The 26,695-nt window shown below is 35.0% G+C and overlaps 1 protein-coding gene and 1 non-coding gene across 5 annotated transcripts in view; both read right to left on the bottom strand.

The window, feature by feature from the left end:
• Positions 1 to 26,695, bottom strand: part of LOC138694604 (neural-cadherin) — a 1,134,847-nt gene that overhangs the window by 354,130 nt on the left and 754,022 nt on the right. The gene's annotated exons all lie outside the window — the stretch shown is intronic.
• On the bottom strand, positions 24,530 to 24,648 carry LOC138709946 (5S ribosomal RNA). Its single transcript, XR_011335000.1, has one exon. It is a non-coding gene; the product is annotated as a 5S ribosomal RNA (ribosomal RNA).

A 26,695-nucleotide genomic window follows, 5' to 3' on the forward strand; every position in this document is an offset into this window, starting at 1 on the left:
CGCCCTTATTTCCGGCAGCCAATCACGTTGCAGGTCGGCTACATTTAAACGTGTGCGTCTTGTGATTCGCTAATGATTACGTTATGCATTTCCTAAGGCTCGATAAATACTTAATGCAATCGCCCGCCATTTTGGCTCTTTCGTTGGCGTTCGCAGAAAGCACACGAGGACGTTATTTGTCGCTCAATTATTTGCTCAATTACAGTGCGTTTGATTTATTATCATAGGAACTACAACATGATAATGTTTAACGGTGTGACAAATAGATTCCTCGTCTGATAGCTCGGCAACGAAAGAACAAACATGGCGAACGATACTACCTACCTAGACTTTATAGAGCCTTCACTTCCTAAGACGTAAGAAAAGAGAAGGAGTCACGCCGGGAATAACAGCGTCGCGAATATAATTACCAGGGAACGGATTTATATGGACTAAAAATATATGAAATATGTAAATATATATGTAGTTATTTTTACCAAAATATGGAATTAAATATGGATTTTTACCAAAATATGGAATTAAATATGGACTTAAAATTATAAAAAAATGACTATGCACGTTAAATACTGGTACATTTTAATCAAACTAAACAAAAAATATAATGGACGTACCTTATCTTCCAATGTAGTTTCAACAAAACACAATTTTTATTGTCTGTTACCATAACAATAGGTTACAAACATTTCTTTCAAGTGCTGAAAAGTGAATCTTCTTCTATTGTCTCTGAGGATAGATTTATACTGACTAAAAGAGCGTTCGACGTCACAAGAAGTAACTGGTACATAATTCAATTTCACAATGTCTGCTGGGGATAAGTCCAAGTTAATCTTCACTGTTGATTCACCACTCATCACAGCAACAACCTTTTGTAGTTCTTCATATCCAGGGTTTTTTGAAAGTACAGTGTCCACCTTAGCTCTTACTGCATCTGCAACTTTACCTCTACCACGATTCAGTTGTTCCACAGTACTATTTATAATTTCAAAACTTTCAGATAGTGAAAGGTGCCTATTTTGGAGACTTTTGAGCGTTTTTATGATGCATGAAAATGTATGCTGAATGTGAGCTAAGTCATTCTTCACACTTATGTCACAGGTAACTGTTTTCGCAGTATCAATTGAGACTGCATCTTCAGAGTCCAATGCAAGGAGAACATTGTTAATAGAGTCTATATGTTCGGCATAATATTCAACTGCTTCTAGCCATGTACCCCATCTAGTTAAAATTGGCTTTGGTGGCAATGGAATTTCAGGGTACATTTCTTTCAACACGTTAACTCTACTGGGAGCTTTGAGAAATACTTTTTTCACTGATGAAATCAACAAATCTACTTTAGGGAAATTGTCTCTGACCACTTCTGCCACACGATGAAATGCATGCGCCACACAAGTAAAATGAGTCAATTTAGGATATACAACAGATAATGCTTGTCCAGCTTTGACCATATAAGGGGCAGCATCGCTAATAAAGAATAACACATTATCGTACATAATACCCTTTGGCCACAGGATACCCATAGCTTCGTTGAACAGTTTAACTATAGTTTTGTTATTGCACTTTTCTAGAACATCACAATGTAAAAGAATTCGTTCAGAATATTGTTCACTTAACAAACCGATAACTACATTACCAACAAGTCTACCTTCTTTGTCGGGAGTCTCATCAATGGAAACCCAAATTGAACTATCTTTAATTTCATCTCTTATCTTCTGTATTGTCTCATCGTAGATGGATGGAGCATACGTCTTCCTAAGTGTTGACTCATCCGGGATTGTATGTTGAGTATATTTTTCAAGGAATTCCCTGAAGACCTTATTCTTTAGTTTGTAGAGAGGAATATCAGCAGAGATGAGAGAACGGCACAGGTCGATGTTAAACTCAGATCTTACATTCGATGTTGTTGGTTGTGTTAAAAACAATTGTCTCTGCTTGGAATTTAGTTGTTTGTTGGCCTGATGTTTACTAGTTGTAATGTGTTGTTGCACCAGGAACTTTTGTGTAGATGATACTGCACACTGACACAAATTACAAAATAATATTTTATTGTCAGTTGATAAACCATCTCCTTTAAATTCTGAAATGTAACTTGTTAGTTTTGATTTTAAATTGACTGAATGACGTACTTTTGGCATATTTACCGTCTTTATAGTATGATTTACTAAACTGAACCTATGTGTACTCTGACTGGCATTTAACTGTTGAGCTGCACAACTGAAGTCTGTTAAAAAATTTAAATTAAATTAATACAGTTTTGTAACTTACTTTCCCATTGTTGATAGGACTGCTAATTTTCAAATAACTCTGATGTTAAAGGGATTACTGAACATGTGTTTAAATCTCTATTGTTGAAATGTATTTTTAAAAGTTAATGGAATTTTGTTTTGTTTTATTGTTAAACCTAATATAATATGGACTGTTTTATATGAAATATGGAAAATATATGGAAATTAACGAAAATATGTACTAAACTCTAAAATATGGAAAAATATGGAAAATAAAAGTAGGATTTTTCAACCCTACACATTGTGAAACATAAAGATAATGCAAAATATAAATTATATTAGCTTTATAAGTAAATATGTATTTACATATAAATCCTTTCCCTGATAATTACCATTGCCATCGTGTATTTACCTATTTGCTGTGTGAATAAATGCATACATATCATAAGTTTTGTAAATTTTTCTCTGTCTTCCCAGGCATGTTCTTCTAGTCTCCTTTTTCTCATAGTTGACTAAATTCTCTAGTAAAGAAATTAGGGTATTTATTTGAAAATAAAAATTTGAAGATGGGCTTTTTTTTTTAACCAGTTATTATGTGGAGAAATATATCGTTAAGTTGAATCAGCTTCCAAGGTCTCAATGTCTTACAGTTCGAACTGGCAGCTACATAAAATATTTCCATGTAAGGTTCCTTTTGTATACAACTTTTCATGGAGGGTTCAATTGAATGATTTTGGGAGTTTCTTATGTTATTTCGCTAACTACTCTAATTCCAAAGACTTTACCGAAAGGATTAAACAAAAACAATAGAAGCAGAGCTAAATAAGAAAGAACAACAGTAAATACACGTGGACGTCTTGCTTGCTGCGAGACGGGTGGACTCTGCAGAGCAGAATCTACGTTTTCAATTGAGCGGCGGCGAAGGATACCAACATTAGCATAGTCAACACTTGACAGTCTAACGGAACTGGAATTTATTATATCCCTATAACGAAATCTTGTTGGAAAAGCAAATAATGGAGGGCAGAAAGATGACTAGGCTACTCACTGGACCAATGGTTCAGTTTAATCCGTCTAAACTGAGTTAGCAGGAGGTCTTTCTGCATTAATGCCGTCCCTGACAGACAAAGCCCATCCAGTCACGTACCACGGTCCCTTCTGCTATAATTTACAATGAATATGGAGCCTGATTTTATAGGATTTTTCATGATTTCGAAACGTTATACGGTTCTCGTAGTTTTTGTATTTTATACACTGATTTAATTGAAACGTAATTTGATATCATATCACATACAGTATACGATAACACTAAATATGAATTGCAAATGCTATAATTCATGCGATGGCCGCAAATTAAAAGGTTCGGATTTAGAAATTAACTTATTATCTGTGATATTTACGACAGAGATATGGATGTATTATGAATAAGTTCAGTGCAGTTGTCCATTAAATGACAAGTATATTCCCGTCAGTATGACGTCATCATGGGTGTTTAAATTAATGGTTAGAGAACTTATTGACATGTTTCAATTTACAGAGTTGAGAGCATTTGGATAAATAAAAATACTGCCTGTCATACTGTGTTATTTTCACGCTGTCTCTGAGTTTTTCCGTCCAGCATTCCGAACTTCACGGACAGTGCCTCACTCCAAGCTATTTCACATGTCCAGCAAAATTTATAAAAATAACTGATCTTTTTTGTGTCTTGCAGATATTTTGCTTTCGAAATATTCAATCCTTAAGTTTTTATTTAGTATGTTATTTAACAACGCTGTAGTTCACTTCTGTAGAGAAACGGTTAGTAAGCCTGACTGCAAAACGAGCGGGCCGGGTTCAAATCCTGATTGGGACAAGTTACCTGGTTGAAGTTTTTTCCGGAATTTTCCATCAACCCATTAAGAGCAAATGCTAATAATGGAGGGTTTCCAGTAGGGCAACGATGGATTTGGCTGGAATGTTAATGTAGACTGATTTAAAGTTCCTGAAAACGATGGTCAAGGTCTCTCGTTTCGGAATTGCTTCTTTGTGAAAATATAGCAATTTTAAAAATCTGCATTGCATGTCGTTCTTGCATGCAGCTCGCTCATAACCTACTTGCAGAGAGTACTAGAGTTGAGGAAACTACTTTCTTCCATCCTTGTTAGAAATCTAGAAGTGAAAAATTCACATTTGCATTTAAGACGAAATGGATAATGGGTAAATTCACCTGTTATGTCCACACATGACAATGTGGGTTCACAAAGAAATGTTCAGGACACAGCATTTTATAAAACAGAGACATCTTATAATGGCTACTTCTTTACACATAAAGAAACAAACAAGTAAATAGATAAATAAATAAATAGATAAATAGATAGATAGACAGACAGACAGACAGATAGACAGACAGACAGACAGACAGACAGGCAGGCAGACAGACAGACAGATAGATAGATAGACAGACACAGACAGACATACAGACATAGATAGATAGATAGATAGATAGATAGATAGATAGATAGATAGATAGATAGATAGATAGATAGATAGATAGATAGATAGATAGATAGATAGATAGATAGATAGATAGATAGATAGATAAACAAAGTAAGTAAATAAATAAGTAAATAAATAAATAAATAAGTAAATAAATGAATAAGTAAATAAGTATATAAGGAAATAAGTAAATAAATAAGTAAATAAATAATTAAACAAGTTAATAAATAAATAAATAGATAAATAGATAGACAGACAGATAGATAGACAGACAGACAGACAGACAGACAGACAGACAGACAGACAGACAGATAGATAGATAGATAGATAGATAGATAGATAGATAGATAGATAGATAGATAGATAGATAGATAGATAGATAGATAGATAGATAGATAGATAGATAGATAGATAGATAGATAGATAGATAGATAGATAGATAGATAGATAGATAGATAGATAGAGACAGGCAGACAGACAGACAGACAGACAGACAGACAGATAGATAGATAGATAGATAGATAGATAAAGTAAATAAATAAAAATCAAATAAGTAAATAAATAAATAAATAAATACATAAATAAATAAATAAGTAAATTAGTAAGTAAATAAATAAATAAATAAGTAATAAGTAAATAAGTAATAAATAAATACATAAATAAATACATAAATAAATAAGTAAATTAGTACGTAAATAAATAAATAAATAAATAAGTAAATAAATAAGTGAATAAGTAAATAAATAAGTAAATAAGAAATAAATAAATAAACAAATAAGTAAATAAGTAATTAAATAAATAAATAAGTAATTAAATAAATAAATAAGTAATTAAATAAGTAAATAAATAAATAAATAATTAAATAAATAAATAAGTAAATAAATAAATAAGTAAATAAATAAATAAGTAAATAAATAAATAAATAAATAATTAAGTAAATAAATAAGTAAATAAATAAATATGTAAATAAATAAATAAGTAAGTAAATAAGTAAATAAATAAATAAGTAAATAAATAAATAGGTAAATAAATAAATAAGTAAATAAATAATTAAATAAATAAATGTTAATGAGACTGGAATGGTTTCCCTACGTATAGCTTGCATCGGGATCGAAAAGCAAACACTGGACGTCAAACTGGACTATTCGCTGTACTACATGATAGAGAATTAGTATGAAATAAAAAGAAAACAGAACTGGAATTCATGACACAGAAATGTCAATTCGGCGCAGGAACGTGCCCGGCATGAGGGCCTCTCGACACCAAATTGAATTGGAACTTGCACGTCTCAGCGATATTCCGTCGGCGAGCAATCAAATATTTTCGGACGCGATCCGACTTTCACCGTACAAAATTATTCGTTGGTTCCTTCGACTGTCATCTACAGGGTGTAAATGATTGACATTTCATGAAGTTAGGGAGTTTTAGAGGGTAATATGGTGAAAATGTTTCATTAAGAAACTCATAGTCGAAAATGCGAAATGACGAATCCACAACGCTATCAAATTTTCTGTCTTTGTGACAGAGAACTTTTCACGTATTAGGTTGCTAATACCTGCCGTATTATGTCATGTCACTGCTTCGGAGTGAATAATGTAAACACATACCGAGTGATTGGAAACGGATGTCCAGTTCCTTGGCCTCCCCGCTCCCCTAGCTTGATTGATCCCACCTTTTTCCTCTGGGAGTACGTGAAGTGTGTGTACGAAATACTCACGGATATAGTAGATCATAGTCCGTGGATATCCAGAGTAACGCAATCAACTAATCGGCCACCATTGTTATTCCATTTCAACACGCTTGTGATAGGCACATTTAAAATCAAACTCAAATTAGGCCAGTGTCCGTGGCTCTTAAAATTAAAAACATTATGACTTCGATTCAGGTCACATTCATTCTCTATATATCTGTATATGGCAAATAGCGCGCGCTGGAATAACAATGGCTGATTTGTAGACATTTCCGACAGAAAGGATTGCGGTTTGCGGTACTCTGGAGTAGATGAAATTATGAGCGCGTCTACATAGCGTTTTATACCATTACAGGAGAGCGTGGAATATTGAAGACAATAAGACGAAACTTCGTTCGTCGTTGCACACTTTATAATGAAGTCCGTGAATGTCGCTTAGGACATCTGTTATGCACATAAAAAGGAAATGAAGTTTCCCATACTTACAGTATTCTATCATTTTTTATTTCCCATGAATATTAATGACGTAACTCATAATCCTATTAAGGTTGTGGTTCGCCATTTCTCATTTCCGACCATGGGTTCGTTAATTAAAAAATATTCACCATGTCGCCCTCTAAAACTCCTGAAATGTATGAAAGACTATTCCTTTACACCCTGTATAAATTGTTATTTATTTTCCTTATTACATAAAGTAATGAAATGGAATTTCGGGAGGGGAGCACTATGGCCCAGCACTGCGACCTTTTAAGATCTATTACGCTAACCCTCAAGCTAGGCGCATTCCCAAACTCACACCGGCTGACTACACTAAAGTTGGCTGCGTATCAGCTTTCAAGCCGGAAACTCCTCTCGTCCCTGCGTGCGTCGCCAGTCAGCGTACGCCAATGTTATGAATAACGACGAAATGGAGAAGTGTTGACGGGATTATGTAGATGCCTAATACGGGAGAACCCCGAGAAAATCCCACTGCAACCTTTTCCGGCACAAGTGTCACTGCTCACCGGGACTCGAACCCGAACTGTCTGCATGAGACTGAAAGTCTTACCACTCAGCCACCGCAAGGTCTACATGAAGTACTACAAATATCCTTCCTATAGTCGTTTGTGTGTGTGTTGTATAGGAATTTAAGCAGATATTTGTGGCGGGATGACCTCAAAACAAAAAAATTGTTCCGCAAATGTTCACCCTCTTCATGTTAAAAATCGGTAAATACTATTTCAAGATGAGAAAAGATCTGAAAATGTTCAGACATTTATCTTTGGAAAAATAATTAATACATAGAAATTGTCAATGTTGTATTTCCAAACTTACTTAAGATAAATGTGACAAAAAGGACGTATACGTGCATGTTAAAGCTCTATATTAAATGACATTAGCTTTAAGCCACTTTACATATGCACATAATTTACATAGTACTCGTATATTATTAGCATATCTCAAGTACTATAATGAAGCAGAGTTTGGATTACCTCAAGTAAACCAAGACAAATGCAGTTTTAAGGCTGTAAATGCTTTATATTTAACATACATGATAAGCTACGAAGTGTCATACGTTTATTTCTGCTTAAGTAAGATCATTCTTTCGTTTATTGTACGTTGTACCGAACAGTTTCTTGTTTAGAGCGCAGATTATATTGCTAATGTCTCATCAGTGGGACGCTAAATCTAGCTCATCAAACTTAGAGCATATACAGCTAGTCTACTTAATATCCCGACATTTGCAAGAAAGCTAAATTTGCGCCAAATAACCATAATTTATTCATAAACCCATTTATTCGTTCATATATTAATCTGTTCGTTCAAATATTAATCTTTTCATCCGTTAATTATTTTTTCGATAATTATTTCTTAAGGGACACTTTTGAAACTTTTAAAGTTTATGATTAATTCCTTTTAAATTTGGTGGGTTTGTTGTGTCGGTACGTTTAAATAACAGTACGTACAAAATTTCATCAAGTTATATTCATTAGTTCCTTAGATATTAATTTTCACGTATTTTAATGATATTAAATTATGCGTAAATTCAAAACATCCCTGACGGCTTCAGAATTGTTTTTTCTTTCAAAAATCTTCTGTGAGGGACTTACATTTCATGATAAATAAAACTACATATGGATTTCTAAATTTGAGAATTCGTTCATGAAATAAAAATAGAACTACAAATCATAATTTTTGCTTGATAATTTTCTTTAATTTTTAGAAGTTAAAATTCATATCGCGAAAGGTTTTCAGTGAAGAGCTGATTCCATGCACAGCTTTGTGTATTGCAATATGCAGAGCATTCTTGCAAACTTTCATGTAAATCGGAGCAAATAAAAGCTCACACATATTTCACGTCACATACTCACAAACACAAAACCAAAGGCAAGGATACAATATGTTTGATTGAACCCAAGTAATAACCGGGCACTGTGTTTAATCATAGTAGAAACATCGGCTCTAGAATTTGTAAAACATTAATAAAAGAATATCCTTATCTTTTTTTTTTAGTGAATTATTTTACGATGCTTTGTCAACATCTCAAGTTATTTAGCGTCTGAGTGAAATGAAGGTGATAATGCATGTGAAATGAATCCGAGGTCCAGTACCGATAGTTACCCAGCATTTGCTCATATTGGGTTGAGGGAAAACCCCGAAAAAACCTCAACCAGGTAACTTTCCCTGACCGGGATTCGAACCTGGACACCTGGTTTCGCGGCCAGATGCGCTAACCGTTACTCCACAGGTGTGGGCCCCTCATCTATTTAACTCCAACAATTTCAGATTTTAAAAAAATATGTAAACAATTTGTTATGAGTAAATATTAATTTTTAGATGTTATTTTATTGTAATTTATGCATGTAACTGTATTATTTAAAAAAACGAACATTTTACAAATAAAATAAATAAATTCAATTACATATGTAGGCCTAATATAATAAAAATATGTTTAAAGATTAAGCGGAAAGACACCAAACTTAAATTTTACAAAGCGGTAGCAGTTCCTATGTTGATGTATGGTGCAGAACTTTGGGCTCTAAATAAGAAAGAGCACAGAATAGAAGCTGCAGAAATGAGATTTTTTAGAGGTGTGACTGGATATAGGGGAAAGGTGGGTAGTATCGGACTTCGGGTAATATCGGACAGTGCAATTCTTTCATCTACCACCAGATGATAGTGTCTGAATGACATGGTTACGTTTCTGTGATGTCGCACTGTCCGATATTACCCGATGTCCGATACTACCCAACTCTCCCCCACTTGGGATAGGAAAAGAAATGAAGACATTCGGAAAGAACTCAAAATATTCAAATTAACAGAAAAAATATCTCAATAGGTATAGGAACGATTGGATGGAGCATCTAGAACGGATGGACGATGACCGCATTCCAAAATTAATTTTAAATCATAAACCGAAAGGAGTAGTAATGTTGGCAGACCGAGAAGGAGATGGATACAACAGTTGTAATTTATGAGACCGGAACGAGCCAGTTATGGCTCAAGTCTTAGAGCTGATGATGATGAACTTTATGTTGTATCGAATACTGCCCTGAGCACGAGATCTCTCTTTTTCAGGGGAGTTCTAGAATTTTGTATATTCACAGTTTTATTGTATTATATATTTCTGGCAATAATAAACTTCTGTTGTGAATTCGTTTGTTTATTCATGTGTTTATTTATATCCTTACCCAATCGTTCATTCATTTCTAACTGGTTCATAAAATGTTTATTTTCGACTCCGTTTTACTGATTTATTTTTTTCAGTTCTCCCTTCAAAATAAGCAATTTAATGAGAAAGTTAAATATTACTTCCGAACAAAAGCCTCAACTATTAAAACGTAACTCATTAACTCATCCACTAACTCTTTCTCCAATTTAATCTCCCAACACATTAACAAGCAGAACTTCGAGAAAATCCATAAAACTTTTACAGTAAAGCTGGCGAATCGTATGACGCATATGCTATGCAAACTGCAGAATTTTAGAGAAGAACATTCTCTGCAATTCAATGGAAGGATCCTTGACATATATCATATTAAAACAGCTTGAATTTAACAATTTAAATATCTTCAACTAGACGCTGCAGGAGATTTCGACCCTAAGAGTCATTGAGAATGGCCGTGCAGTCTATAAAACTGTAATGCGAGTGGATGACTCTTCACCTCAGACAGCTCTCGGATAAGGGCAGCACCACTGCGTCTGCCAGACCCTTCACTCAAGAGGGCTGTGCCCCCGATAATAATTAAAGTCTATATATATTGACAGGTTCAGCGTCAGAAGATCTCTATAACCCACTTACAATAAACAAATCGAGACAGGTTCAGGTAATGATGATTATGGCTAGGATTTGTATGCCCTTAAATGGACAAAATATGCAGTCTAAAATAAGCACTTACGAACTAAAAATTCTAGAAATATGCTCTACAATATAAATAATATGCCACAACAAATTTAAATATTTCTTATAGTTTATTTTGGAGGTAATAACTATATATAGAATGATAACTATAAGAGAAAAGAGCGAAATTTAAGGTATCTCAAGGCATTAAAAACAGAAAATGCTAACTTATTTTCATAAACTTTCATATTCTACTCTTCATCTTTCACCGTCTCTGCAGCTCATCTCTGGAACTCTCTACCACAACATGTCAGAGATTGTCGGACATTGTCTAGTTTCAAAAATAAATTAAAATTGCACTTTTTGAATTAGATTCCTTTCAGTTATAAGCCCTTTTCTCTGCCATAGTTTTGTAAAAATATAGGCTATATATTTCTTTTTCCTTCCTTTTCCCTTTTTGTTCTCTTTATCAGCCGATGAATTTATTATCATAGCCTTTTTATCGTGAATTTCATTTAATTTTCGTATTTCTTTTCTTTTTTATTATTATTTTATTACATTCCATTTTGATATATTCTTCCTTACGTTTTTCCATATTAACCATTTGTACTAAATGAGTTGCTTTCACTATATTCCAATGTATTTTAGTTTCTCTTTTTTTCTATTATGGTATTATTTTTATGTTGTTTAGTGTCGATTTTATTATGCTATTATTATTATTATATTATTATTATTATTATTATTATTATTATTATTATTTTGTTATATGTTAGTATTCTGTTCTTTAACTTTTTCTTAAATTTTAACTGCTTGTATACTTTGCGACCTGGTAGAGTGTAAGAGAAGGCCCTATGGCCTTAACTCTGCCAGTATAAATAAAGAATTATTATTATTATTATTATTATTATTATTATTATTATTATTATTATTATTATTATTTTGAAACCTTAGTTGCAATGTACAATGAATAGGGTAAAGGTTGGTAATACTGTGAGGCGAGTAATATAGTGATAATATGTTCGAGAGCTTATCACGATTTACTGAGGGAGATAAGGACCGGTTTTGTGCAGGAACGTGTCCATGAACATTCCCTTAATACGTTGATGTAAAAAAACCGATCTTGCTTTCATTCGGTAAAATTTTAATAAACTCTAAAGAAAAAGAAAACCTATCAAAATATTATCCATATCACGATTTTACCAACTTTTACCCTTGTACAAATTTTCAAATGTAAATGATTGTCTGTTGTCAGCTAACAAAGTTTATCTGAATAAATGAGGGGAGAGAGTAACAGTGAATTGTCCAATAATTGAGCAGTTTGGACGTCTTCCATCACTAGTTGTCAAAAAAATATAAACACAACGTTTCAAAGAGAGGATCTCTCTTTGTCTTCAGGTGAGTAGGAACCTTCTGTGGGGATCGTTACAAATAGCTAACCTGACACAGCAGGTTCCTTTTCACCTGAAGGCGAAGAGAGATCCACTCTTCGAAAAGTTGTGTGTTTATATATTTTTGACAACTAGCAATGGAAAGCCAAAACTGCACAATTATTGAGCTACCAAAGTTTTGTACATAGAAATGCTTTTTTTGTTTTTACTTCTACTGATAAAATGGAAGCAAATTTAGAATTACCAAATTCACTTGACTCTAACTCTCTCGCTGCCTTCCACACACACCCTCCCTTTTCTAAATTGAGAATAAAGTGATTTTCGCTACTTCCACATTCAGTTGCTTCAAGTGAAATACTTAGCCACACCTTTCTCTACCTGCGTGAAAACAATAGACAAACATTTGTTGTGACTCTGATCGTTTAGGGTCAACTCCATTTTGCACATTCCACAAAATATGGGAGGAAGAAAATACTAACGGTCTTACTAATAAACCGTGTATAGTTTTTATACGAGACTTATGCAAAGTTGGGACAGAAAACGTTACTAATAAACCATGCATAAGCGATGGATGTATAAACAGCGTGTAACTATATATAAGAATTGCTTTGCTGTAGTTATGTATACGAAGTCCCATGTTTTAAGCGTTGTATATAGAGAAAAAATGGCCGCACTTGTAACAGCTGTTCGTATCGATTGTCATTTTATGATGATGGCTGCCTTGTAACCAAAGACGAACAAACCAAAGAGCACAAGATAATTAGAATAACATTGCTGTAGCTATCAAAATATAGCGTGGTAATCGATCAGGCCCAGTTGTACTATCGAAACTTAGCGCGGCACACTAGCGCTCATTATTGGATGCAATAGATAACTTCAGCTATTTTATTACCTTTCATAATGAAGTAATGACGAAACTATGACGTAGCTGTGTAACAGTTGTAGGTCTACTGTTATATATGACGTATGTAGTGATTATTAGTAAAGAATTTACACACGACTTACAAACGAGCTATTCATTTTGCAAGTATAAGATAGTTAAACGTCTGTATAAGAGTTTTTATTAGCAAGACCGTAAAAGTTTACCGAAAGAAAATTAAAGAATACAATTCTACGAAATTCAAAGAACAACAGAAACCAACACTGAATATACACAAATGCATAAAAAGCTTCAAAATGTAAAAATATGCTGAATGTGAGCAATAGATCAGTAATATGCTCATCAGAATAAAACTATCAGATATGTTGTAACAAAGTACCTATACTTTTCTCTATACTTTAGCAAGACATTGACCATATACAAAAAATATGCTAAATCGTGAAAATCATAGTCCTGGTGATGGTTATGTAATATCTACTGCCAAAACACCAGAACTATAATCTTTAAATTATTTTAATTAGCCTTGTTTTTATTCAGTGTGATGTTTAAGAATCGAAGGTGAAATAATAGGCCTACGTTTAAAAATTGATGTAAACGAATTTCTCCTCACATATATTGCGAGATCTAACGAGATTATTATGATAAAACGTTGTTAATGGAAAAAAGGAAGGCAACAGTCAAGTGCCAATGTATAACCTAAACTATGTAAATTACATCATAATTATGGACGAAACTTCTTCAATTGAAATCAGAACATTATGGTATTTTTAATTCAGTTGTGCGGAAATGTTGGAACTTTAAGGAAAGTCCAACATTTTAACGTTAAGAAAGATAATCCAAAGTTGTGAGAAATTATTAATTCTTGGTCCACAAGAAGCACAATCTCTAACTTCAGCAACTTCTAAAAGTTTCTAACTTATTAATTGGATGAAAAAGGCTGGTATACTTGCGGACATTTATTATGTGCCTAAAACTTTCTAACATTTTTGTAAAATATTAATAAACAAATTCCCAGCGTAAAGAGGGCTAAGTAGAGATAACAGAAACGTGTCTATAATCCACATTTCATGCCGTCACACTGCGTGCTACTACTAACATGAGATGAATACCGGAGTTCTCATACATAAATATTCGATATTCCCAGCAACTTAAAAAACTGTTCTGGTAAAGATATTATTCTTTACTACCCGGGTAACTTTTCCTTCTGCCATTTTTAGATATAAAGCTGTGCAGTTCCTAAGCATATTATCAGTTACAGTCGAGAAATATGTGCGATACATTCTGATTGGCTGCAGATATAAAACATTACACACGTTAAACTACGCAACCTATTGCTGAAAATCTCAATAATGACACATTACCTCTGACTGAGGTTTTGGCTGACATGCACATCTTCGTATTATCAGGCAGTACATCTCACTTGACGATGTCAGAGGAAGAACAATAATTTTTTCTCCTATATTTTAACGGAGGTGATGGGTGAAATTTCTATTTTATACATTTTTCAAGCGACATCTATGATTTTTTGTACACATAATCACGATGTGATAGTTAATGATGTGTTTAAATTTCATTTATGTGAGTCAATTAGTTTCTGGATTATTAAATATATTTAACAATTTGCATATTTCAAAATTAAATGTGTCGCTCAATTTTTCAGTAAAATGTTTTTTTTTTTTTTTTTTTTTTTTTTTTTCCAAGACTAGTGGCATATTTAGAAAAACATCAGGCATTAGTTTTCCTATATCTTTACTACAAAGGTAGAAATAATTTTTATAACCACTGCATACCCAAATATAAAAATGTTCCATTGCTACTAATAAATATTTCATTTTTATTTCAAAAAGTATAAATTTAATCATAAAGCCCATGCAGTATTTTTTAAACCGTAGTATATAGGACACGCAGTAAAATTTTATGTTCCTAGCATCAAAATTGTAAGAGTTTTTACACTTCGAGCCTGACAATATGTGCTGAAAATGAAGTGTGAAAGAGTAGTTTGTAAAATTTGCATGGAATTAAAATTGAAGGGTGCAGCCATTTATATATTGCGTAATTTTTATGCTTTTGAGCGCTGCAGAGCATTGAAATTTGTTCAACATATAAATAAGAGATTGCAGATTCATTTTTCACAACAAAACGAAAATACAATTTTTGACTGAGAAAGACCAAAATTTCATCCGTCCCAACCATTAAGTTTGATTAGTGAAATATGTTACTGAATCAGCGATATATGCAACGGCGGGGGAAAGGAATTGGCCACCCAACCCCATTATCTCGTGATTTAGTTGCCTGATATGCCTTATTGGTATCACTTATGATGTTCCAACCTGTCTTCGGACAGCTGATCAACAACAGTAAGACTCACGTCTTATTGGATGACTCAAATTATGGTGATGCTGCAATATAAACTATTATTATTATTATTACATTATTATTATTATTATTATTATTACTTTAGCTGGTTATTTAAACTAGACTATTTAGCGTAGATGGGATTGGTGATAGCGAGATGGTATTTGGCGAGATGAAGCCGAGAATTCGCCATACATTACCCGACATTCGCCTTACGATTGAAGAAAACCGCGGAAAACCAAACCAGGTAATGAGCCCAAGCAGGAGTCGAACCCGCGCCCCAGCACTACTTCGGATCGGCAGGAAAGCGCCTTAGCCGACTGAGATACGCCAGTGGCTATTATTATTGTTATTATTATTATTGTTATTATTATTATTGTTATTATTATTGTTATTATTATTATTATTATTATTATTATTATTATTATTATTATTATTATTATTATTATTATTATTATTATTATTATAGGAACGAAAAACAATACTTCTGAAGGATACTGCAGGCCATAATATCGGACTTCACATGTCTGGACTCGTAGGGACGTATTCATAGACATTCTTAGCACGGGCTTCCGATGGATGATCAGCGAACTAACGTTTTTCGTATTCATAAACCAGTGTTAGCGATTGATATGATATGAATCCTGTACAAATAATCAGTCGATAGCCGGGGCTAGTTTAGCACGCTCGTAGCGCGGGCTAGCGAAATGTCTATGCATAGTACCCTTAGAATTGATTCATATTATACATAGGACATCCGTTCCGTTTTCCTTCCATATCCGTATGTTATACTTATTAGAGTCTGAAATGTGTTACGTAACTCACGTATGCAGAGTGTAAGCACATTTAAAACAGTAGAAACTATAACTTAAGGATATGGAACGGAAGGGAAACGCAAAAGAAGTGTTACGTATAACATGTACCAATCCTTAATAATAATAATAATAATAATAATAACAATAATAATAATAATAATAATAATAATAGTAGTAGTAATAATAATTACATTTCATCTCTGATTGGAGATAATTAAGCTTAATAATTAAGATAATATAAAAATTATTGTAATATTTTTAGGTGGATATGTTAGTAATGTGTCCGTGAATGATTAAAAATGACATAGAAATTTGTCATTTCTTTATGAAAACTATATGAAATTAATTTCAGAGTCAAGTCGGCTAATGAAAATAAAATTCATCCACATAAAAAAAAAACATATTTTATGTGGCGCAACACAAAAATAAATGATAAAACACAAAATATAATCAAATTACATAAAAGTAGACAAAGATAACATAAAGTTAATGGAGTGAAACTGTAATCAAAATACAATAATATAAAGAGGAGAAATAAAACAATTGAATTCTGTAATTGAATCAGATACACGAAATTGACTAAAATAATATTAATTAAGCAGAAATAAGTAAAATAAAGAAGAATGCAAAATAATTAAATACAATATAATAGAATGAAACAACATCGAATAAAAATAAGCCAAATGAAGTAAATAAAACGAAATATTATACACATATAACACAAATAAAAATAAATAAAATGATATAAAAATAAAATGAAATGCAGACTTACAAAACCTACAAAATCACAGACTTGGACTGTTTACGTGACCCCTGGCAAATCGGTTACCTAAAAGTCATGCCATAAATTTGTGGATGGTTTTTACATCCGATAGCGAGCCACATATAATCCATGCTAGTGATTTTTTTTTTCTGGCCTAGCACATAACGACTCTTTGTTGGGCTTATCACGAGTCCACCACGCATGCAGTAGGCTAATGTAGCAACCGGCTACAGGAGATAAATCAACACATTGTTTGGAACTGTTTCAAATGACCCACACTAATGGTTGAAGAATACAGAGGTCCAGCCGGGGTGTGCAAATTAAAAACGCATCGGAAGGACAGCTTAGGGAAAGGTGCAGGGACTCCCAACATCGTTAAGCTTCTGATAAATGCCTATTTTGTGAAGAATGTCCGTAGTTAATTTAATGACCCGGAAAAAAGAATTATGGCCGGAGGCATTTTATTGGTCGGTATGTGGCTATAATATATTTTGCAGTCACAGAAGCGATGGCTATTTTGCGGGTTGAAGTATCTGTGACTCAACGCACCTTGAATCGATTAGCCAATTACTCCAGAAAGGCCAACTAAATGCACAGCTGTACGTCCCTACAGAGCGCTTCTTACACTCTTTAAATACTGTTAATTTTTCGTAATCTGTAATCATCAAAAGTTATTTTGAAAATGTGCGAATTATTCATACACTGTAAAATAATGATATGATGATAATGAAAGAGTGGTGAAATAAAAATGGTAGGGGAAGCTAAGGTACTGATATTCTGATATGGTAAGGCTATCCTTTATTAAAATAACGAGAAAAGAAGACGGGAAGGAAAGAAGAGATCAAGGCTGCATGAAGAAAAGACAAAGACAGAAAGAAAAGGTAGAGCAGAAAGAATAAGGTAGGAAGGAAAGACAGGCCGGAAGGGAAGGAGTAGATAGGAAGGAAAGACAGGGACAGGAAGAAAATACTGAGGTAGAAAGGAAAGACTGAGGTAGGAAAGAAAAACAGAGGAGGGAAGGAAGGAGGAAGCCTGGAAGGAAAAACAGGGACAGGAAGGAAATACTGAGGCAGACAGGAAAGACTGAGGCAGGAAGGGAAGAAGAAGGTAGGAAGGAAGGTAGAGTTAGAAAGAAAGAAAAGACAGAGGCAGGTAGGAAGGAGGAAGCTTGGAAGGAAAGACGGAGGAAGGAAGGAAATTCTGAGGCAGAAAGGAAAGACTGAGGCAGGAAAGAAAGACAGAGGGGGGAAGGAAGGAGGAAGCCCGGAAGAAAGACAGGAACAGGAAGGAAATACTGAGGCAGAAAGGAAAGACTGAGGCAGAAAGGAAAGACTGAGGAGGGAAGGAAGGAGGAAGGCTAGAAGAAAGACAGGAACAGGAAGGAAATACTGAGGCAGAAAGGAAAGACTGAGGCAGGAAAGAAAGATAGAGGGAAAGAAGGAGGAAGCCTGGAAGGAAAGACAGGAACAGGAAGGAAATACTGAGGCAGAAAGGAAAGATAGAGGAGGGAAAGAAGGAGGAAGTCTGAAGGAAAGACAGGGACAGGAAGGAAATACTGAGGCAGAAAGGAAATACTGAGGCAGAAAGGAAAGACTGAGGCAGGAAGGAAAGACTGAGGCAGGAAGGAAAGACTGAGGCAGGAAGGAAATACTGAGGCAGAAAGGAAAGACTGAGGCAGGAAGGAAAGACTGAGGCAGAAAGGAAAGACTGAGGCAGAAAGGAAAGACTGAGGCAGAAAGGAAAGACTGAGGCAGGAAGGAAAGACTGAGGCAGGAAGGAAAGACTGAGGCAGGAAGGAAAGACTGAGGCAGGAAGGAAAGACTGAGGCAGAAAGGAAAGACTGAGGCAGAAAGGAAAGACTGAGGCAGAAAGGAAAGACTGAGGCAGAAAGGAAAGACTAAGGCAGAAAGGAAAGACTAAGGCAGAAAGGAAAGACTGAGGCAGAAAGGAAAGACTGAGGCAGGAAGGAAAGACTGAGGCAGAAAGGAAAGACTGAGGCAGGAAGGAAAGACTGAGGCAGAAAGGAAACACTGAGGCAGAAAGGAAAGACTGAGGCAGAAAGGAAAGACTGAGGCAGAAAGGAAAGACTAAGGCAGAAAGGAAAGACTGAGGCAGAAAGGAAAGACTGAGGCAGGAAGGAAAGACTGAGGCAGAAAGGAAAGACTGAGGCAGAAAGGAAAGACTGAGGCAGAAAGGAAAGACTGAGGCAGAAAGGAAAGACTGAGGCAGAAAGGAAAGACTGAGGCAGAAAGGAAAGACTGAGGCAGGAAGGAAAGACTGAGGCAGGAAGGAAAGACTGAGGCAGAAAGGAAAGACTGAGGCAGGAAGGAAAGACTGAGGCAGAAAGGAAAGACTGAGGCAGAAAGGAAAGACTGAGGCAGAAAGGAAAGACTGAGACAGAAAGGAAAAACTGAGGCAGGAAGGAAAGACTGAGGCAGGAAGGAAAGACTGAGGCAGAAAGGAAAGACTGAGGCAGAAAGGAAAGACTGAGGCAGGAAAGAAAGGTGAGTGGAAAAGAAGGCTGAAAAGAGAGAAGGTAATAACTATGTAAGAAACTAGAGCAAATGGCCCCGGCGAATACATTATTCGCGAGATGCTATTGTCGGGCGGCGCTCGAATGAGACTGACCAAAATTAGTACCCACTCAGAGCGATGCACTTTGCACAGACCCGGTTCCGGAAGATGGGGCTCTCACTCCTTTGAATGTTGCTGGAACAAAGGCCGCAGGGTTCTATTCTGACAGGGTCCCTCTCTATCATCGGCATAATTAACTTACCTCTGGGTTCATTTCTCGACTGTGCGGCCTACACACGAACGCACTCTTTGTGAGAAGAAACGTTTCCAGGCATAACAACAGCGTAACGTTCAGGATTAGCCAAGTATGCTTCCACTGCGAGATGACAGACTTCCTTGCTTTGACTTCACAGTTTTTCTTATGGGCCCGTCGTTTTGCCTCTAGAATTAGTTCAAATACGGACACTGTACTATGTTAATTTTCAAACAGCTTTATCTCGTGATTAAACAATAATTAATGGTGATGACGACAAATTACGTTAACAATAACGCTGACAATAATAATATAATTCTTAGAGATTCAGTTCCTTAATCAGGTTGCCGTTGATTTCGTAAATAACCGCACACTCTATACCGATTTATAATCTAATATTTGTACCCAAAATAAATGTTACATATTGTGTAGCACATTGACTAGGTTATTGCTGATTAGAGCATCGTGAAAAATGTTAAAGACGCGGTATGATGCGAGATCGACTATTTTGCATTTTCTTTTTAAACCACATTTCTGTATGAAATTGAGTTACGTAACAATAAAACTGATTTACAAAGGATACTACCATTATTAGACCTATTATTATTATTATTATTATTATTATTATTATTATTATTTACTTATGGCTTTTAAGGAACTCGGAGGTTCATTGCCGTCCTCACATAAGCCCACCATCGGTCGCTATCCTGAGAAGATAATCCACATATCCCACATCCCTCAAATCCATTTTAATATTATCCTCCTATCTACATCTCGGCCTCCCCAAAGGTCTTTTTGCCTCCGGCCTTCCAACTAACACTCTATATGCATTTATAGATTCGCTCATACATGCTACATGCCCTACCCATCTCAAAGGTCTGAATTTAATGTTCCTAATTATATCAGGTTAAGAATACAATGCGTGCAGTCTGCGTTATGTAACTTTCTCCATTCTCCTGTAACTTCATCCCTCTTAGCCCCAAATATTTTCCTAAGTACCTTATTCTCAAACACCCTTAGCCTCTGTTCCTCTCTCAAAGTGAGAGTCCTAGTTTCACAACCATCAGAACAGCCGGTAATGTAACTGTTTTATAAATTCTAATTTTCAGCTTTTTTGCGTTTAATTTCCTCCCGAGTATCATTTATTTTTGTTACTGTTGCTCCAAGATATTTGAAATTTTCCACCTGTTCAAAGGATAAATTTGCAAATTTTATATTTCCATTTCGTAGAATATTCTGGTCACGAGACATAATCATATACTTCTTCTTTTCGAGGTTTACTTCCAAACCTATCGCTTTACTTGCTTCAAGTAAAATTTCCGTGTTTTCCCTAATGGTTTGTGGATTTTCTGCTAACATATTCACGTCATCCGCATGGACAAGAAGCTGATGTAACCCTTTGTGTTATCCTGAACTTTCCTAATGACATATTCTAGAGCGAAGTTAAAAAGTAAAGGTGATAATGCTTCTCGTCGATATTATTATTATTTTATTATTATTAAGTATTATTATTACTATTATTAAAAGCTTTATCTCGCCATGAATGTTACAAATACAATGCAGTGTGTAGGATTATTGCTAATAAATTATTAAGATTGTGTATGGGTATGTGACATTACACGGTGAAAGAAATGATCACGAAATTACGGCCACATTTTTAGCCATAAGTACGATATTTGATATTTGATATATTTGGTCACAGCACTTCTTTACATGTAATGGTGTACCTCACATTTCTGTATTCGGTGCCACCATTAACACTTACAGTAACACATATTTGCAGTACATGTCTACACAACTTCTACCAATTAAACTATGTACTTTTTATTATTATTACTTGTTCAATCTCCCTTTCAGTATTTCTCCTACATTTCGTTTGCTATTCTCTATTTGATCATTAACCGTAATATATTTAAATTTATATATGCCTTTCAAACCCCCTTTTTCCTCTAACTACTATTCACTAAGATTTCAATTTCACTTATTCTCTACAAATTATCATATTGATTTATTTGCCTTACTTGTTCTTTGACCTTTTCTCCTATCTGTCTCTTATATTCATTTACTGTTCCAACGTTCAAATGTCAGTACTAATTTTATGCTGTCACTTGTTCATTTCTTTTAACCCTTTTTCACTTTTCACTCATTCATATTTGCGCTCACTTTCAACTTTCTCTCTATTCCACTTACACCTAAACCTTTCACAATACTCTCACTTCCTATAAATCTTATATTTCTCTCTACACATCAGCTTATACACTTTCTCGCTCCCCTATGCTTCTCTATCATTTACAATTACAATTACCCTTTACTAGCACTTTTTGATCATATCCCCACATTTATTAATCATATCTATTAACATTGCTATATCCTCAGCTGTCGCAGGTTCTGACCTTTCTTTACTGCTTGTCTCTGCTTTATTTCTATCTCTGTCTTTCTTTCTATTTCCTTCTTCTTCTTCTTCTATTCCTCTTTTATTCCCCCCCACGCTTTCACTTCCACCTCCTAGATTTCCACTCACACTCGCACCCTTAATCTTTTCACTATAAGTACGATATTTTATTTTACTTTTGTCAAGAAAATTTAAGAGAATTTTCACCAATAAACCTGGCCCTAATGATGCTGACGACGTTAAGTTCGCACTGCCTCAAAGAGAGATTTCCTATAGGCTATTCTAAAGTGGAAAGAAATGCTGAGTTCTTAGAAGAGGGGGAAAAATCTACGGATTGTGCCCACAGTGGCCGCTGCATTAGTGCAAGTACTTGTTGCAAATCCCAACAAATGCCTTGTAGGTGCTCAGACGCTATCAGTGCTGTTGTGTCAGGAGTTCTTTTATCCGTCGGCTTAGAGGAGGGTCAGGAAGGCTACGCGATCGGATGGGTGTGTTCGAAACTTTAATCTGGCCGAAGCCCTACACGTGCATTATGACCGCAGTTGTCCCACGCTTCGACATTCTGCTGTAACGCGGACCTAACCCGATTACAGCATAATATATTCATTAACTGATTAAATGACAATGATTAATTGCACCGGTCAGAGTTTAGTGTCAGAATAATACTCACACCATTTGAATCGATCCATTAAAATGCATGTTAACAAACCGTTATCATCGGCCGATTTTTTTTGTCATATAGGGATTTCAAATCACCACTGTTTCTTACGTTGATGTAATAACGAACCAAGTCCAGTTGAACGCTACTGCAATTTTAATCGTCCTACAATCCATATTCATTAGCAAGCACAAATGCGTATTCAACATTCGAGATTATAGATATAACGAGGGGCGCAGAGCGCAGAAATAGAGGCGCTCGTATACATGAAAAAAGTCCTGCTACAAAAGGATCGTAATGATAACGAATGCTTTTCATTTTAAAGGCGACGTATTCATATATGTTCACAGAATAACACTCCGTTTCAAAGGATTCAATGGAGATATTACAATGAAATTATGACAGATGAGGAAACCGCAATTCAACAAAGAAAATTAGCACACATAGCACACACATACGTATATACCTTATTTTATTTCAAGGAGTGCAGTTCGGTGGTTCCTTTGAACACCCACTTACAGATTTATGACTTCCTACATAATCACCTCTGACAATTCCATCCTGTCCTTTCGTCCCAACATTGCACAGTTGGCACAATCCTGCCACAATCCTGGTGACCCTCGACGGCATTCTTGGAATTCGGAAAAGACGCGGCAAGTCTGCCTCCACGTGGATTTGACGGGAGTCTGTCAATTCTTCTGAACGAGGGTTGTGATTGGTTACTGACAGGAGAAGACAAGATTTCCGTCACAGTAAGGAAGACATTTATTTATGACAACCAATTAGTAGGGGGCAGTAGAAGGTCTGTCGGCAAAGTCCTTTCTATGAAACTGCACTCCATGAAAAAAAAAAATACAGTATACATAAATACGCATTGCACAATTCTTCTTTGTGACTATCTATAGATATAGAATTTCGAGATGCCAAACCAGTGGATATAGATTTGATTCTCGGCAGAGAAGTAGAATTTTTTTCTTCTTCATTGTATTAATTTGGGTACTTACGTTTGGTAATTTGGTGGCTAATGAAAATACTGAGTGAGCGATACAAGTATAGCTTTTGAAACTCTAAGTAAGGAAACAAAGACAGCTACAATTGATGTGGCGGAAAATTTTCCAAAAAGGAGGGGGGAAATGTTCATTTTCACTTCAGTATTCACTTATACTCTCCACCGAACCAAACACAACCTAGATATAAGGTCAAAGTGAAATCTACGTGGGTTATTGTAATGTGGAAATGCTATTGTGATGGAGTGAAAATTAAGTATTTAGGCGTTGATTTAATTTTATTTTGCCTAGTACTAATTTTTATGTGAACAAATAATAATTTGTATCTAAATGTTGTATCATCAAATGTAGGAGAAATTACAACAATGTTCATAAATTTCGTGTATTCAACTTCTCAACAGATGAGCATTTAAAAAAACAGTGACAGAGAGCCATTGAAAGAGAAGATTTTTTTCGACAAAATATTCAGTGGTACGTAAATAGTAAATAATAATTTATACCAACGAACTGCGTAAAAAATTACAGGCTTAAATAATTTACGTATTTAATACAGTACCAGCATGAACTTCATGTTTGAACTGCGGTAGGCGGTTCATTAATAAACATTTTTTTTTTTTTAATTTCTATATCCAGCCAGTGGCCATTTTCTGAAAGGTTTCTGTTTTTTTCAGGTTTCAGTTTTTCTGATTTCTGTTTACTAAACTAATACAAACACAACACCCATGCCCGAGGCGGAACTCGAACCCACAACCTTCGTGTCTCTACGGCTTGCGCAACCCGGATCGTCTTTAACTTTCGCCAACGGCACGTGGTGTTCCCAAGCGGTCACCAATCCAAGTACTGACCACGCCCAATGTTGCTTGACTTCGGTGATCGGACGAGAACCGGTATTTTCAACATGGTATGGCCGTTGCCTAAATTCAGACATACAAACTGTACATTAACATTTTGGAATCAATAAATCGAAATCTACAAAGGCATTAATCTTAACGAGAGGGGGGGAACCGTTATTCGTCAATCAGAATCCGAACAAAGTAGTAAGAGAACTAGTATAATCCCTCACACAAACCATGTAGCAATGAGGCCACGCCACGCCAATACAGCATCTCATCGTCGATCAGGTGAGTCAAAACAATTGCCCACTTTATCTTAGAAATTTTTATACAATTCACTGTACGTATGACAAATTGATAACGTGCTAATAAGTGGAGAAAATTTAAATTATTTTATAGCAACTTTAGCAATTTTAACTAAAAGTAACATTGTAATTTTATAGCGAGTAATTATATTAGATAGATAGACATGTTTAATAATGTATTTTCCTATTATTAAATTAAGTATGAGATAGGTTTTGAAGTAAATCCCGAAAAGACAAAGTATATGATTATGTCTCGTGACGAGAATATTGTGCGAAATGGAAATATAAAAATTGGAAATTTATCTTTTGAAGAGATGGAAAAATTCAAATACCTGGGAGCAACAGTTACAAATATAAATGATACTTAGGATGAAATTAAACACAGAATAAATATAGGAAATGCCTGTTATTATTCGGTTGAGAAGCTTTTATCATCCAGTCTGATGTCAAAAAATCTGAAAGTTAGAATTTATAAAACAGTTATATTACCGGTTCTTCTTTATGATTGTGAAACTTGGACTCTCACTTTGAGAGAGGAACAAAGGTTAAGGGTGTTTGTGAATAAGGTGCTTAGGAAAATATTTGGGGCTAAAAGGGATGAAGTTACAGGAGAATGGAGAAAGTTACACAACGCAGAACTGCACGCATTGTATTCTTCACCTGACATAATTAGGAACATTAAATCCAGACGTTTGACATGGGCAGGGCATGTAGACGTATGGGCGAATCCAGATATACATATAACTTAGAGTGTTAGTTGGGAGGCCGGAGGGAAAAAGACGTTTGGGGAGGTCGAGACGTAGATGGGAAGATAATATTAAAATGGATTTGAGGAAGGTGGGATATGATGATAAAGACTGGATTAATCTTGCTCAGGATAGGGACCAATGGCGGGCTTATGTGAGGGCGGCAATGAACCTCCGGGTTCCTTAAAAGCCAGTATGTAAGTAAGTAAGTAAGTAAGTAAGTAAGTAAGTAAGTAAGTAAGTAAGTAAGTAAGTAAGTAAGTAAGTAAGTAAGTAGTAAGTAAGTAATTCTATTACATTCACTGTACATTATTACTGATGACGGGGAAGCAGTAACCACGAAACATGTCTAATAAAAGAAGAACAACTCCTTCATGAAATGTACAACTGTTTTAATTACTTTATTGTATTTTAATAATATTTCAAGAATTTATTAATAAAATTCGTAAGTAGAGTACTACCGAACCAGTCATAAAATTCACTATAAATTCTGTTTTAACAAAGACAATAATTATGGCTTAGAAGTGCAGTAAATATTCACGCGGACAATTCTCACATATGCACAGAGATTGACAGAGATATTTTGTATTTATTCCAAGCGTCTGAACACACAATAGAATGTATCTTTATTACTAAACCCTACAGTATAGTAGACCATGCTATTGTATTTTAAGAGGATCAAAGGCCGACTTTATTCGGAATTACGAACGGGAAGGAAATCTCTTTACATGCTGCAGTATCTTTTCATATAGTAATACCGCCAGGTCGTGAAAGTTTAATGCAGGTCGAGCTATGTCGAGAAAAATGCCTGCTACCGCTCATTTACGCTCTGTACTTTCATGCGCATGAAGTGTTGCTTTTACGTTTCTAAAATGAGCGATGTAATTCATACGCAGGGAAACAAGCATATAACATGAAACGGTTATTTATTTTCCCCAGTACGGCATTTCATTCCGATTCTCTGCGTTGCGCGCGATGTAAACTATAACAACGGCAGAGTTCCGCTACAGCCAGTGCCAGCGTTTCTGACGCGTGTCCTTGAATAAAAAGCCGATCAGTGAGCATTTATTGCCAGTGC

The sequence above is a fragment of the Periplaneta americana genome, chromosome 1, assembly GCF_040183065.1.
Source record: "Periplaneta americana isolate PAMFEO1 chromosome 1, P.americana_PAMFEO1_priV1, whole genome shotgun sequence".
NCBI classification, from domain to species: domain Eukaryota; kingdom Metazoa; phylum Arthropoda; class Insecta; order Blattodea; family Blattidae; genus Periplaneta; species Periplaneta americana.